Below are 15,000 nucleotides of genomic sequence, written 5' to 3' on the forward strand. Positions count from 1 at the left end.
ATGCAAAGGCAAGATGTTAAAGACAAATACTATTTCAGCATAGGTAAAGATCGTTAACATCTTGTAGTTTAGTTGGTTCCTGAAGAATGTTTAACGCAGGAGCCGCTTATTTCAAGTGACCAGTTAGGTTGGACATAACGGGAGAGAAGGAGAGAGAGAGAATGTTCATATTTCCCTGCAAGCACCTAACGAGCTTGTGAATTATGAGATACTTGCTGACATAGACAACGGCTTTGAATGGGATTGGTGGGTCTGATGTCTCCCCACCCTCTTCAGGGGAAGTAGCATTGGCTTACAATATACGAATCCCCTGGGAAGAGCGACCCAGTGGCCCTTCTCGAGAAAGTCCGAAGGAAACAAGAAGAAGAAAGGAAGTAGAGAAAAGTTGGGTCAAACCACGAAGGGAGCGATAGACTAACCTCCGAAGGATGAAAGTTGTAATGGGGAAAACGGAGGCTGGGCGCGAGTTCCTGAGGTTGGCCTTGATGGGAATCCTTGGAAGAAGGGGAGAAGTAACAGCGATGACGCCAGTGGAGGACATCAGGAGAGGAAGAGGCGAGTTCCTTTGAATCTTCTGAACGGGCTGTTGGAGAGGGAATTTTATCTGGACTGAAGTCATGAATACGTTAAACTGGACTGAGGCTACCACTGCTCTCTCTCTCTCTCTCTCTCTCTCTCTCTCTCTCTCTCTCTCTCTCTCTCTCTCTCTCTCGGACCTTGTTATTTAATCATTTTGTTTCATCTAATAATGAACGTTGTATTTGTTAGTTTCTTCATATAGGGAAGTTTATTGGACATAGGTAGCATAGTTTAGGCTTTTATTTCAGTTAATGTAGTTTAGGCTTTTATTTCAGTTAATGTAGTTAACCATTTTAAATTAACTAAAATATGGCAGTTGACTAAACTGAATAACTTTGCGATTGACACTATCCTTTTGGTATGAATGCGTTTTTTTCCCACACAGAAGAACAAATCTTTTTCTCTTATTGCCTTTAGCTGCTGCTGTCAGGCCCGAAGTGACCAGCGAATGCCAAGCGTGCATCCCGTTTGGGTCCTTTGGGTATGCTTGGGAATGATTTGTGAGCAGTTACCCCCTTTGAATACCAGAGGTGACTGGTTCATTTATACACCGCGCTGCGTCTTGCAAAGTGACGAGGACCCACTTGATTTCTCCCTGTTAATGAGCTTGAAGCCTTTTTGGGGGCTCGTCACTGCCAACTAGCATCTCCTCCTCCCTCCCCTCCTCCCCCCCCCTCCCCCACCTAACTGATGCCTTCCTTGTACTCTGGTGTCTCCAATCGATTCTTTCCGTTCAGCAACAAACAAGTTTTGTTAATGAAAGATTTTTGGATAAAATAGATCAGGGATACGTTAAAAGAACCCAGATTGAGTTGGGGATTTTGGGACCTGGATTGAGAAAATACGTTGTAAAATGATGGCGAAACAAACTTAAAATTCGTGATGGTTGCAAGACTTGATTTAAACGATATTCCAACTGGAATCACTTGATTACAAAACAAAAGATGTAAAGTAATGATAAGCTCGAGAATTGAACTTGAAATTATTTATATATTGAAACGACACAGCTTCTGTACCATCTGTTAGTTACTGAGTTTTTTCAGAAAAGCTCTTCAGAACGCATTGTGTGATAAGTAAACACAGTTGTTTTCAAATAATATCAGGGAAATGGCACACCCATTCCCAGAATCCTATGATGATTTATTCTCGAGAGTCAATACAGGAGATGAACACAGAAGACTTTTGCTATTAACAGCCTGTGTGCTTGGCATGTTTAAAGTCGTGCGTACCCACGGCCGTTCGAAATACGATGCATTAAAAACAAACCGAGATGATGGGAGGAAGACGATCGCTGCATACCTTTCCTTTGAGTAATGAATGAATAACATTATTAATGTGTCGACGACCACTTTTGATCATTCGTTTCTTTCGAAAGTGATGGTAATAGGAGTAAAGGGTAATTTAGCTATTTAAAAAAATTCTACAAATAAATACACGTCATGTAATTTCATTCCAGAAAATATTTTCTAATTATTACTGTTGTAATAAGCATAGTGTATCGTTGCTCTTGTACCTGCTGTATTCATAGATTGGAATTATAATCTATCATTGAAAGGCAGTGGAACTATGGAATTCAGTCCAGTCATGAGAGAAGACAATCCAAATGCCCATAGTCTCTACGTTTGAGTGTTGTATGAAGACATGAGGGTCAAGGAAGTAAGATGGCAGCAATGGAGGTGGTGGCTGCCCACGGACTATTACATGTACCCGAAGTTCATTTTTAAATACCCTTATTTTATAAAGATAAGATAATAATAAAGGGGAGATGGAGATGACTTGGACATGGCCCTTTGCACAACGAGAACAGTTTATGGTAGTCTCAGCTGGACTCCTGTGGGGTGACATCTGAAAAGGTAGGCTGCAAATGAGTGACGATTATGTGAGATAAAGCTCAGGCAAGGCATGATTGGTGGAATTTCAGGGCGTTGGAGGCGATGGCACACACACAAACACACACATTTTTGTGTGTGTTAACCTTAAAAAATCCACTTCTTGTTGTAACTTGCTGCTGCAACCATTAATAGACATTTTTTTTTTGTGTATTTTAAATAAAGAATTATTAAGGTCCCTGGTATGAAGCAGCTAAGAAGGGCCATTCTTTGACAGACTTTAATGTGGGAAAATTGTTTTAAAGTTTGAAAACAATAGGGCTTGCTTATCATACGTGGATCTTTTGTTCCACCGACTGCGTCCATTGTTTGAATGGAGATCGTGACAATTATGGTACCATAATCAACTGTTAATAAGGAAGAGCACAGTTTCCTCGGGATTTGATAAGCTCAGCAAGGCAGTTAAGAAGTGGTAAACTTTGCTGCGGTGTGCTTGCTCGTTTTCATGTTCGGTACCTTCTTCACCACTGCAGCAATAGCGAAGAAGAATGCATGACACACAAACAAGGGTCATGGCTGGTAAATTGGGTTTAACTTCTTTTGGTATAAGGAGATTTTTGGAACCCGTCTTGCTTTTGGAAAATGATATTGAAGAAATTGACCTTTAAAATTCCACTAGTTGGGTTTGCGACCTTTCTTTTAAACTTGAATTTCAATTGAAAGTAAAATCAGGGAAAGAAATAGTAGGAAAATGTATTTTTTTAATGGTCACCAGAGAGAGAGAGAGAGAGAGAGAGAGAGAGAGAGAGAGAGAGAGAGAGAGAGAGAGAGAGAGACGGGTATTTAGTTATCTAAAACTGTTGTAAGCGAATGAGAAGTAAGTAAAGAACAGTAAGAGCCTCCTGCCTGGGTGCCTGCTCCTCTTCCCTGTGCCAGGGGGAAGGGGATAAGTGGGGGGAGTTCGTTTAAGATGTGTTTTAGGGGAGTGGGTGATGCTGGTGATGAGATATAATGAGATGGAAGCTGATTGCAGAAACGTGCAACTTTGGGTAGGTTTTAGATATAAGGGATTTGTTAGCGTTTCTTCAGTTACTTGATATTTCATCCAAGCTTTAATTCGTTTTTAGAAGTTTTCTGTTATATATATATACACATAGGATATATACATATAATATTATTATATATATATATATATATGTATGTATTATATTATATTTTATTATATATAATAATATTATATACCATATCAATATATATATATATATATATATATATATTAGATATATATATATATATATATATAATATAATTATAATAATATATATATATATTATATTTATAATATATATATTTATATTTATATATATTATATTATTATATATATATAAGATATATATATATATATTTATTTATATAGATATATGTATATATATATATAGGTATATATATACATATATATCTATATATTATATATATATTATATATATAATATAATTATAATAATTTATATATATATAGTATATATAGTATATCTATATATATATATAATATTATTATTTAATCATATATATATATATAATTATATATTTATAATATTAATATATATTATTATTTATATATATATTCCAATAAAAAATATATTATAATAATATATATTATTAGTATATATATATTCTATATTTATATAATTACAAGTCTACAAAGACGTATCACGCTGACCTTACAGACCTACAGACCTACTCTTGTTCGGGTTGCCCAGGTCCCTCAGTGTGAGGCACCTCTAATGTCTAACCAGAGAGTTTGCTAGTACATCTTCCGGATATTTTTGCATCTTCCAATCTTGGATGGTCTGGGATGTCATTTAGATATTTGTCGAGCTTATTCTTAAACACATCTACGCTCACTCCTGATATATTCCTCAGATGAGCTGGCAACGCATTGAATAGACGCTGCATTATCGATGCTGGTGCGTAGTGGATTAATGTCCTGTGTGCTTTCCTTATTTTTCCTGGATATTTTTAGGGTTGGGCACTATTAATCTACCTCTGCTTGCTCTTTCTGATATTTTTAGTTCCATGATATTTCTGCTATTCCTTCTATCTGTTTCCATGCCTGAATTATCATGTAGCGTTCTCTTCTCCTTTCCAGACTAGTAATAAGTCTTTTAAGAATTGTAGTCTTTCCCAGTAGTCTAGGTCCTTAACTTCTTCTATTCTAGCTGTAAAGGACCTTGTACACTCTCTATTTGTGCAATATCCTTTGATAGTGTGGTACCATATATATTGCAATATTCAAGTTGGACTACAAGAACATATGTTTTTATAAAGCATAATCATGTGTTCAGCTTTTCTTGTTTTGAAGTGCCGTAACAACATTCCCATTTTTGCTTTACATTTTGCCAACAGAGTTGCTATTTTGATCATTGTGCATAACATGTTCCTATTCATCATCACACAAGGTCTTTAGCTTTACTTGCTTCCTTATTTGTGATGGTCTCATTATTAGGTCCCTTATATGCATATAGCTTTCTTTCTCTGTCTCCATAATTTTATTGATTCAAATTTATCAGAGTTAAATAACCATCCTATTTACCTCTGCCCAATCATATACTTTGTTAAGGTCTCTTTGTAGAGCGTTCCTATCTTCATCACAAGTAATTTCTCTACTTATTCTGTGTCATCTGCGAAACTACTCACTACCGAATCCTTAACATTATTGTCTATGTCTTCAATCATAATAACAAACAGTATTGCAGCTAACACCGTACCTTGCGCACACCGGATATTACCTTGGCTTCATCCGATTTCTCGTCGTTTGCAATAACTATCTTTTTTCTGTTGTGTAAAATTCTTTTAACCATCTTCCTACTTTATCCACGATATTGTGTTTTCTAATTTTCTTCGCTAATATATTTATGGTCTACTTTATCAAAAGCTTTTGCAAAGTCTAAATAAACCACATCTGTTTTCATTTCCGCTTTTCATATTTTTGAATATGTTTTTCACGGTGGACTAACAGTTGGGTTTGTGTACTTTTTCCGGGTACGAAACCATGTTGTCCTTTATTCAAACAAATTATTTTTTATTAAATGTTTCATAATATTTTTTCTTCATTACCCTTTCATACACTTTCATTATATGTGATGTTAGACTCACAGGCCTATAATTACTTGCCTCTAGTCTTGATCCACTTTTGAAAGTAGGGGTAATATACGCTAATTTGTGCTCATCATATCTCTTGCCTGTATCTACACTTTGTCTTAATAATATTGCAAGTGGCTTTGCGATAGAATGAACTACTTTCTTTAACAAATAGCAGGAATTCCTCCATCGGCCCTGCAGCAGCTCCATTTTTAATTTCATTAATAGCCTCAGCAATATCATCTTCATTAATATCTATGTCAGCTAAATATTCACTATTTTCATCCCTTACTTCTATATCATTATCTTCATTATCTATTCTAGGGGTGAATTCTCTCTTATATCGTTTCTGCCAGTATGTTGCAAATTTCCGTTTTTTTTCATTCGTTAATCTCCCTTCAATTCTCAGAGGGCCTATTTCTATTCTTCTTTTAATTCATCTTCTTCGCATATGAGTATAATAGTTTGGGGTTTTGCTTGTATTTATATGGTTTTTTCTTCCAAGTCCCGTTTTTCATTTTCTTTTGATTGTATAATCTTTTTTTCTGCATTTTTCTATCTTACTTTTTAGTTCTATAACTTTCTATGCATTTTTTTTCTTTTGCAAGACCTTTTTTCCACTTTCTGATTTTCTGGAACAAGATTCTTCTGTCTCTTGGTATGCATGAATGATGTTTACTTTTCTTCTTCGGTATATATTTTTCCATATATCTCCAATATTTTAATATAATAGATCTCCGTATTTACCCTTATGTCATCACTTACGGAAAATGTTATCCCAATCTTTGTTTAAATTCTTCATTAATTTCTGACCATTATTTTTATATTTTTACTGTAGAAGTTGTATTTTCCATATCCTTCCACTTTTTCTTTATTTCTTGCTTATCTCTATTTTCACTTGCTTTGGATGAACTGTTAATTCTATGACATTATGGTCTGAAATACTCGCATTATAAACTATTAATTCTTTAACATAATTCAATCTCGTTCACAAATACTAGGTTCTAAAGATTTTCCTTTCTTTGTTGGCAGGTGATTTATTTTGTTTGAATGTTGTATTCTAGTAGCATATCTAATAGCTTTTCAAATTGCCTCTTATCTTCTGCACTACTATTACTCTCTTTTTTATATGTATAAGTAGCAACCACAATCTCCTATTCGTTTCTTTTCCATTCTACGAAAGGAAAGTTGAAGTCACCATAGGTAGAAATAGTTCCAGTCCCTTGTGATTTCTACATATTCATCCAATGATTTTTTCAATTATTAAGTCAAACTCTTTAGTATTAGGAGGTCTATATATTACTATGTTCATCAATTTTTCAGATTCAAATTCTACCGCTATTAGTTCACATTCTGAGTTACTATATTTCTCATATATTTTTCCTTGTTTTTTGTCTTTCCCATATATTGCGGTTCCCCCTTGATTCCTATTTTTTTCTATCTGATCTATAAGTTTGGAACCCTTTTATTTGATCATCATTCCCAGTCTCTTGGGAATACCAGGTTTCACTTATATTCATTATATCTATTTTCTTTTCATTTTGGGTTAGTTCTTCTAAGTACTCTATTTTTCTTTTTGAGTTACTCGTAACTAAACCCTGCGCATTCATCACTATGATGGTTTGCGTGTTTTCCTCCTTCATTTAATACTGATAGTAATAAGGATTTTCCCATGTCTCTTTCCTGTTCTGGTATGTTGTTCTTTTTTTCATTTCCAGAAATTCTGACATTAAAAAAATCCAACAATTTTCCATAATATTTGATCTTCCTTCATCATAATTATTCATTTTCTGTCTGAATCTGCAATTTTCTCCGTTCTGTTTCAATATCCTCTTGCATAATAAATACGATTATTATCTCTTGATAGAATTTCGGAGCTGATGCTTTGAAATTCTTTGCTGACACCTCTGCATATCTCATTGGTGGTTTGCTTTTCTCTTTTATCCTGATATTCTTGATTTCTCTCTTTATTTGTTTCTTTCTTATTTGGATTTTATTACTTGGTTGGTTATTATTTGATTATGATTCATGGCTACAGGGTGCATATATTTGCAGTTTTTGTCGAACTTACATCCTTTTCCTTCTTTTAGTTTTTACATATTTTTGGATGCAGATCTCTGCAACTCATCCCCATATCCATCTAAGTATGCACATTTTTTACCATATATTTCATAGTTTTGACATATCTTAGTATGGTTTTGTAGTAACATCTTTCTCCAAATCTGCAATTCCCTCTTTTCAAAAGGTTGCAGATTTTGTCTTTCTGTCTATTTTTCCTCTTTCCCGTCATTGTATAGATCTGGGTAGAGCCTCTTCGGGATTTGCTTTTCTGTTGTCATATCGTATTTTATTTCTTCGTAGGTATGCTGCTTTATTGCCTCATATGTAGTATCAATGAGTATCTCTGCATCCATACTTTTATCTTGTTCTTTGTTTTCCTTATTTTTTTCTGTCATTTCATTTTTGTTTTTTACTTCTCTTCCGTTTTCCTCTTCTTCTTTTTCTTCTTCTTCTTCCTCTTCCTCTTCTTCTTCATCCTCAACTATTTGTACATTCAATCTTGATTTAATAACATTGTCTATCCATGATAGACATGTTGAACACAAAAAAATTCTTGTATCTTTTCTTTTTCTCAAATCTTGTATTACCTCAGCACACTGTGGATGGGTCGGAATGTTGCATGCAGCACATTTTCTGATTAGGTTTTGTTGATTGACTATGCTATACCAAACTTACACAGTTTGCATGCTTTTGGCATTCTTTTTCCTAATGCATCAATTAGTATATTCACAAGATTCATTCCTTATTCATTTTCTTTGTCGGAATTATGTTGGTTTATGTATTTTCTTTATGAGTCTCTTGACCACTTGGATTTATTTGGAACTTCTTCAATTATTTTCAAGATGTTTTTCATTAGATTTGTTCCAGTTTGAAGGATTATATCCTTCTAATATATCTATGAATGCTTTTGTATCTTTTTGGTTAGGACTGTTGCTGATTTCATAGATGAGAAATGCCAGTTCCCTTCCTGCTACCTCATCGTATTGCGAATCTGCTAGACACGCCAATTACGCCACCTTTTCCGCAGTTGGAACTTACTGCCATCTTGTTCTGATTTATAGTATTACACTTGATACACTAACTTAGAAGACGCTTTATCCTACTATTTTCACACTAATCTTATCACCGATAGTTCACGAACACTTCTAGATATTTCTCATATTCTAGTCGTATGTTAAACTTGTGATATCTGTTTGATTAATTGTGACTTCACGCGGGTACGTCTCACCAAGCAAGATGGCTACTCTGACGAGAGAGAGAGAGAGAGAGAGAGAGATGAGAGAGAGAGAGAGAGAGAATTTTTATCTATGCATCATAGTTTCTGTGTACCAAAGATTCTGCCATTTATAAATTATTAAGTAAATAGGTAAATAGAAGCTATAAATCATCGGTCACTGTGCGTGTGAATTAGCTCTAATAATATTTTAGAAGAACATATTCGAAAGAGATGCATGCAGAAGTCTTGAGTGCTACTGATGAATACATAAACCTTTGAGTTCTTATATGAAACGCACGGTATATGAGAAAAGAGAAATTAATTTCTAGGCTTGGTATTCCTGTACGAGATTAATATACTTTTGTATTACGGACCAAAGATCCGCATAGTCGTATTTGGTCATGGGAAGAGCGATTTAGTATGAATGAAATTTTGTGGTATTTTTTCTCTCGGTCTCGTTGTTGGTCAAATTTCACACGATGTAAATTACAGCTCGAGAACCTGCTCGAATCTTATCTGCAGCTTAAAAGTTATGGAAATTAATTTAATGTTTTATGAAATATATTTATCATAGGTTCTAGGAGACATTTTTTTCTGTATGCATCCTCCGATGAAATCGAAAATGATTGGATGGTTGTTTGCAAATATAAGATGGTGCAGATGCCTTTGCCACAAGGGTATCTATTTTTTTTTTTTTTTTACCAGTGGATTAGGCTTTTAGGGTCAGCGAACTTTTTAGCACTGGTATCTCACGTTGTAGGTGTGAATGTTCCCCGTGCTTCAAAGTATTTCCATAGTATTTTAAAATGATATATTAGATGTGTCTGCCTTTTGATGCCATGAGTAGCCGACGAAAATATACTCCCATTCAATCCCATGTATCGTTATGAAATATTCATATCTAATCTTTTGTTTACATCAAGTGGCCTAAGCTTTACGCTTTTACATCTCCCCTTCTGTGCTGTCGGTTCTTGGAATTCACATTATGTCTCTTTGTACTGTATTGTAAACAGTTTCTTCGGCTTTGCAGGGGTTTTTCGTTTATATCTTCCATCCCTTTCTAATCTTCCAAGAAATTTTAATGGGGTTTATATTTACTCGATACCCCAAACAGATACCACTAATGCGCTCTTATTTCATTTTGAAAATTTGTCGAAATATTAAATTTGTATAATTGTCACGGTCAAATCATACAACCGAATTGTGCAATCCTTGCTTAGTGCTCTTATTCTGTCTCGTTCTCTTTGGAACGATATGTGTAGTTTCATCTTTGTCCAGTACGCCACCGTTTACCAAACATGGAATTGGACGCGTAGTTCTTAGTCGGGTGGTTTGGGTTGCAGTTAAGGATGAGAGAGAGAGAGAGAGAGAGAGAGAGAGAGAGAGAGAGAGAGAGAGAGAGAGAGCTGTCTAATTCTCTGAGTGCAGTAAGAATTGAGGAGCAGTTTCATCATTCCGGAAATTTCCAGCACACCTATAAGTAGGCCCACTAGGACGGGTGGGAGCCCTGAGGCTTGTTAAAAACAAAAAAAATTTGTAAGGAATATATATAGTTGAGCGTGTATTTGACAAAGCCTCTGAGTAGAAGAGTCGTCTCCTCAGCTCATAGTAAGAACGGTAAATGCAAGATCCTTTAAATATACTCTCAATATATATTTAAAACTCTCAGTATATATTTAAAGGACCTTGAGTAGAAAGGGGACCGCGTCAAGTAAGCATGAATAAATGCCAAGCACATATGGAGAATGAGCTTGATAGAGAAGAGAAGGTGAATCCTGCAAGGTTCATTTCAAGAGAGTTATTCTTCAACGCTTTATATCTAACACTGAGTCAGAGATAAGGCGTTGACCTATGATATTTTGTGAGGGTGTGCAAGGGTCATTTTAACGGGCTGTACACGGATAGGACCGAGGCATTCGCTGTCCCATTTATAGATGCTTGAGATAAGCGGTTGAATGAGACTTAAAAGTAGCTACGAGACTTTAAAATGATGAAGCGATTTTGTCGAAGAGAGCATCACAGTGGTATGAAGGGACAAGGAAAAGCTCGAGTCATACCGTAGGGCATCAAACCTCCTTTAGGGAGTCCTAAGAGCCCGTGGAAGGTGGACTGAGAGCAATAGAACGAGAAGCAGCAACAACATCGGTAGCATGAGAATGGCCATCATGATTGAGAAGAACTATAAAACTTGTTTGGGACATGTTGAAGGGAAGCAGTAAACATGTTTAACGACGGCTAGTGGGAGGCATTATGCTGGGCTAATTGTGGGGCTCAGAAAAACCGCCATATAATTCCACGCTTTGGAGAATTTTTACGCCCGCGTTTGATGGGCGGCAAAATATGCAGAGTGCCCCCCACATTCTGTGCCAGGGGTACCGGTACATACACAATAGAAAGGGCAGTGAGAGCAACTTTAGTAGAAAGAAATGGATTGTTTAGGTGTCACTTGCTTTTATCACTTTTTCGTTGTAAAGAACTTCATTTTGAATAGTGTGAGAGGAACTGTGTTTTACAATGTATTTTTGGGGCCAAATCCTGATTTTACATTTCTTATAATAATACCTCGAAATCCTTAGTCTCTTCATCCGTACGGTACTTTTTCTATCCTTATCTGTGAACATGGCTGTAAGCATTTACTGAAAGTATGACAGCAAGATTTACAGCTAAATGCATCATAGGGAAGTGGCCAGAGCACCTTTATTTTCTAACCGAATCAAATTCATAATCACTCCCGTTGGCCATCTGATTGCTGCCAAATTCTCTCTCTCTCTCTCTCTCTCTCTCTCTCTCTCTCTCTCTCTCTCTCTCTCTCTCTCTCTCTCTCTCTCAGCCTGGCTTTCAACTTCGCATATCGAACCGGACGAGGAGGGACAGATGGACGCGTTTCCCAAAATCCATTGTGCCGTTGTTGGCCTCAGTAGTGAAATTTGTACCTGTTTTATTATTGTTATACGACTGTTGTTGGTTGCAGCTAGGCTGGATGGAGAGAAAGAGAAGAAGAGGGTAGACTAGACGCGAGTATTCATTGCTGTCAAAATAAACATACACAACATGGAAGGTGAAGCAGTTCTCTCTCTCTCTCTCTCTCTCTCTCTCTCTCTCTCTCTCTTCTCTCTCTCAAAAATCTGAACATGCGCATGGAATGGCTTATTGTCAAACACGAAAAAATGGAAGAGGGTAAAAAATGGAAATACTCAAAGGCATTTATCCAGCACGGCTATCAGAGGTAGGTCAAGTTTCTGCGGGACGGAACAAGGGGTCGTAAACCTTGATTTACATTGGGGCTTAAAGTGGGCAGCCCTTGGCGAGCTCTCTCTCTTCTCTCTCTCTCTCTCTCTCTCTCTCTCTCTCTCTCTCTCATATATATATATATATATATATATTATATATATATATATATATTTATTATATAACTAATATATATATATATAATTATATATTATATATATTATATATATATACCCACTCACTTTTTTTTATATCCTTTACTCCTTGCTTGGTCCTTAAATCTTTGTTTTTGGACGTCAACAGTGTTTAGTATGCAGCAATAAAACTATTTTGACTTCCCAAGGGACCTCTCTCTCTCTCTCTCTCTCTCTCTCTCTCTCTCTCTCTCTCTCTCTCTCTCTCTCTCTCACACATTTCCCCTGTTACGAAGTTTTTCTTTGTTTTTCTGCAGGCCGCAATGCATCCGTAGCTGTGACCCTCATCCTCCTCTTTTGGCATCGTTTTACCGCCTCCTCCTCCTCCTCCTCCTCCTCGTCCTCCTTCTCCTCCTCCTTTATTTGCAAGGACTGGTCATGCCAGGTCATTTCTCAGCACGATCAGCGTGGCCCCGGCTGATTGGGAGGCATTGTGTCATGGAATTGGTGCTACATGCATTTTTCGCGACGTTTATTTCCCTTCGTAGATATCTCCTCCTCTGGTGTGCAATCGATGTCTTCACTCAACGCGGTACGTATGTAAGAATTTGTGAAGGAAAAAATACCGAGTTCTGCACGAATTAGGGCCAGGAATAATGTGAAATCCTTGGGTAATAAGGTTTTGAAGTTCCTGAAGGAAGACGTGTTTTCTTTTCTTTTCGAAAGAGTTTTTCGAAGTTTTTAGGGTGCGCAAAGTTCTTCGAAGTTCTCGGGACAATAAAAGGCCTTTGATGTTCTCGGGGAGTAAAAGTTTTGGGAAGTTTTGGGAGGTTAAAAGCTTTACGAGATTTTTAAGTTATTCAAGTTCATAGGAATTATGAGAAAAAGTAAGGTTTTCGTGAAAACCTTTAAACTGAAGACTTGCTTTCCTATATAATGGGCATAAGGGGAGAAATCTCAATTTCTTGGTCTGTTTTCTTTAATCATGTGATGAAACTAGTTTTTTTATTACTAACCTTAAGGTGAGTTAATCAAATAATGAAGGTTTGAAGGAAAAACTCTTGAATTCTGAAAGACGAGATTGTCTACCTAAACTGTTAAATGGTATTTCATCTCGTAACTTCCCAGCGTTCCTTCCAAATCATATCGATATTAAGTAACATAATAATTTGAAGAACGATACACGATTTCTCGTGACTAAGAACTTCCTGCCACCCACAGACACCAAGCTTAGTTTCTTTTCCCACTAGAAGTAGCAGCAGGAGGTCTAAAGTAGAGCACCAGCTCCCAATGGGTTTAACAATAGCTCATCATTGGCAAGACAAACAAGGGAGTCTGTAGCATTAGAGAGCCACTTAATGAAGCCCTAGCGCACAGGGAACATCCGTAACATGGTCTGACGGTAGCTGTCTTTAACTCCGTCATGAGTAGTTATCGTGAACGACCTGGGTCAATTGAGGGGTTCTTTTGTTTCCAGACGTCACCGTTAGATTTCGCTGAACCCTTGCTCCTGTGCCACTATTGCTTTCTCTACGCGATCGCTTTTTGTTGGCATGGGAAACTTGGGTCATTAGTTTGGGAAGTAGAGAAACTGGGCCTGCCTTGTTATTGCCCATTGGTTTTCTCTGTTTGAGGTTTCGAACTCTCCTTGCTCGTGTACGGAAGTAAAGTAGGGAATATATTCAAGGGGGAAGTAGAGATCATAACGAATGTAGACAGTATCATTGTACCCGAAGGGAAAGAAGGAAATATATCATGCACTATAATCTTTGCTTACGTAAATGTTTGGAGGGAATGTATCTGAAGGAAAACGAGCAAATATGTCTAATGGAAAAGTAGCAAATTCAGTGGGAAAGGTTGGAATATATCTGAATATATCGTAATATACTGGAATCTTTACATTTAAACTAATGCAATCAATAAAGCGGGCGTATTAACCTTTGTGCTGCAAAGATATATTTACCGTACTGAAAACGTCTCAGTTTTCAGAATGGTGTTGTAAATCCCGTTGTTAGGATTACTCTTGCATCAACTTTTTCAGTTACTTGGAATATACTCAAGTTTTTTTTCATGGCACAAATTTAAATTCTTCAGTTCTTCATTCCCTTTCTGTGTTTGTGCCTGCGTATTTATGTTTATTGTACATATAAATTTTGTCCAACATCTAAGTCGTATCCTTTAACACTCAAAGACAACAACTTTGGAAAATTCGAAGTGCAGAAAACTCCCAAATCAAAAATTATTACTACACTACACTGGACACTGGGGCTTATCAGCAGTGTGTCAACCCCCCTCCCCCTTCCCGAAACGGACATGCGTCATTTAAGTTTATCGTATGCACACTCCCCCGATTTTTGTGTTCATGTATTTTCAGTTGTACCTTCTTCGCTAACTTCCCCGTTGTTTCCACATGACCAGACCGTCTCTTAAGTACGCGGCCCATCTTATCATCCAATCTTTGTTTTTAAATTTGTTACACTATTTGTGGTGTTGAGCAAATAGATAATCTTGTAAATGTTCGTTTGTGGTGATGTTCCCTTTTCAGTACATTTTCAGTGCCTTTGCCTGTTTTTTAATGTTTTAGAATATGCAGATGTGTGTGGGGGAAGGGGGGGGGGGAAGGGGGGGGGGCGCTGGGTGGTGGCTTTTGAAAGAAATTGTGGTTTCAAGCTCGTCGCTGGTTTTAGCTAGATAATGTATTCTTAATTATGCATACATTTGTACATGCTTGTTGTTTATGGCTTTTAGTAGGGAACGTGGAGGACTGAATTTCTGAGAAATAACGTAAGGGAATTACTTATTTAATTAGTTGT

General features: G+C 36.6%; 1 protein-coding gene across 1 annotated transcript in view; it reads left to right on the forward strand.

Moving 5' to 3' along the window:
• The window catches only part of LOC135218106 (plexin-B-like), a 535,564-nt gene that overhangs the window by 69,730 nt on the left and 450,834 nt on the right, over positions 1-15,000 (forward strand). The gene's annotated exons all lie outside the window — the stretch shown is intronic.

The sequence above is a fragment of the Macrobrachium nipponense genome, chromosome 19 (genome assembly GCF_015104395.2).
Source record: "Macrobrachium nipponense isolate FS-2020 chromosome 19, ASM1510439v2, whole genome shotgun sequence".
NCBI lineage: Eukaryota > Metazoa > Arthropoda > Malacostraca > Decapoda > Palaemonidae > Macrobrachium > Macrobrachium nipponense.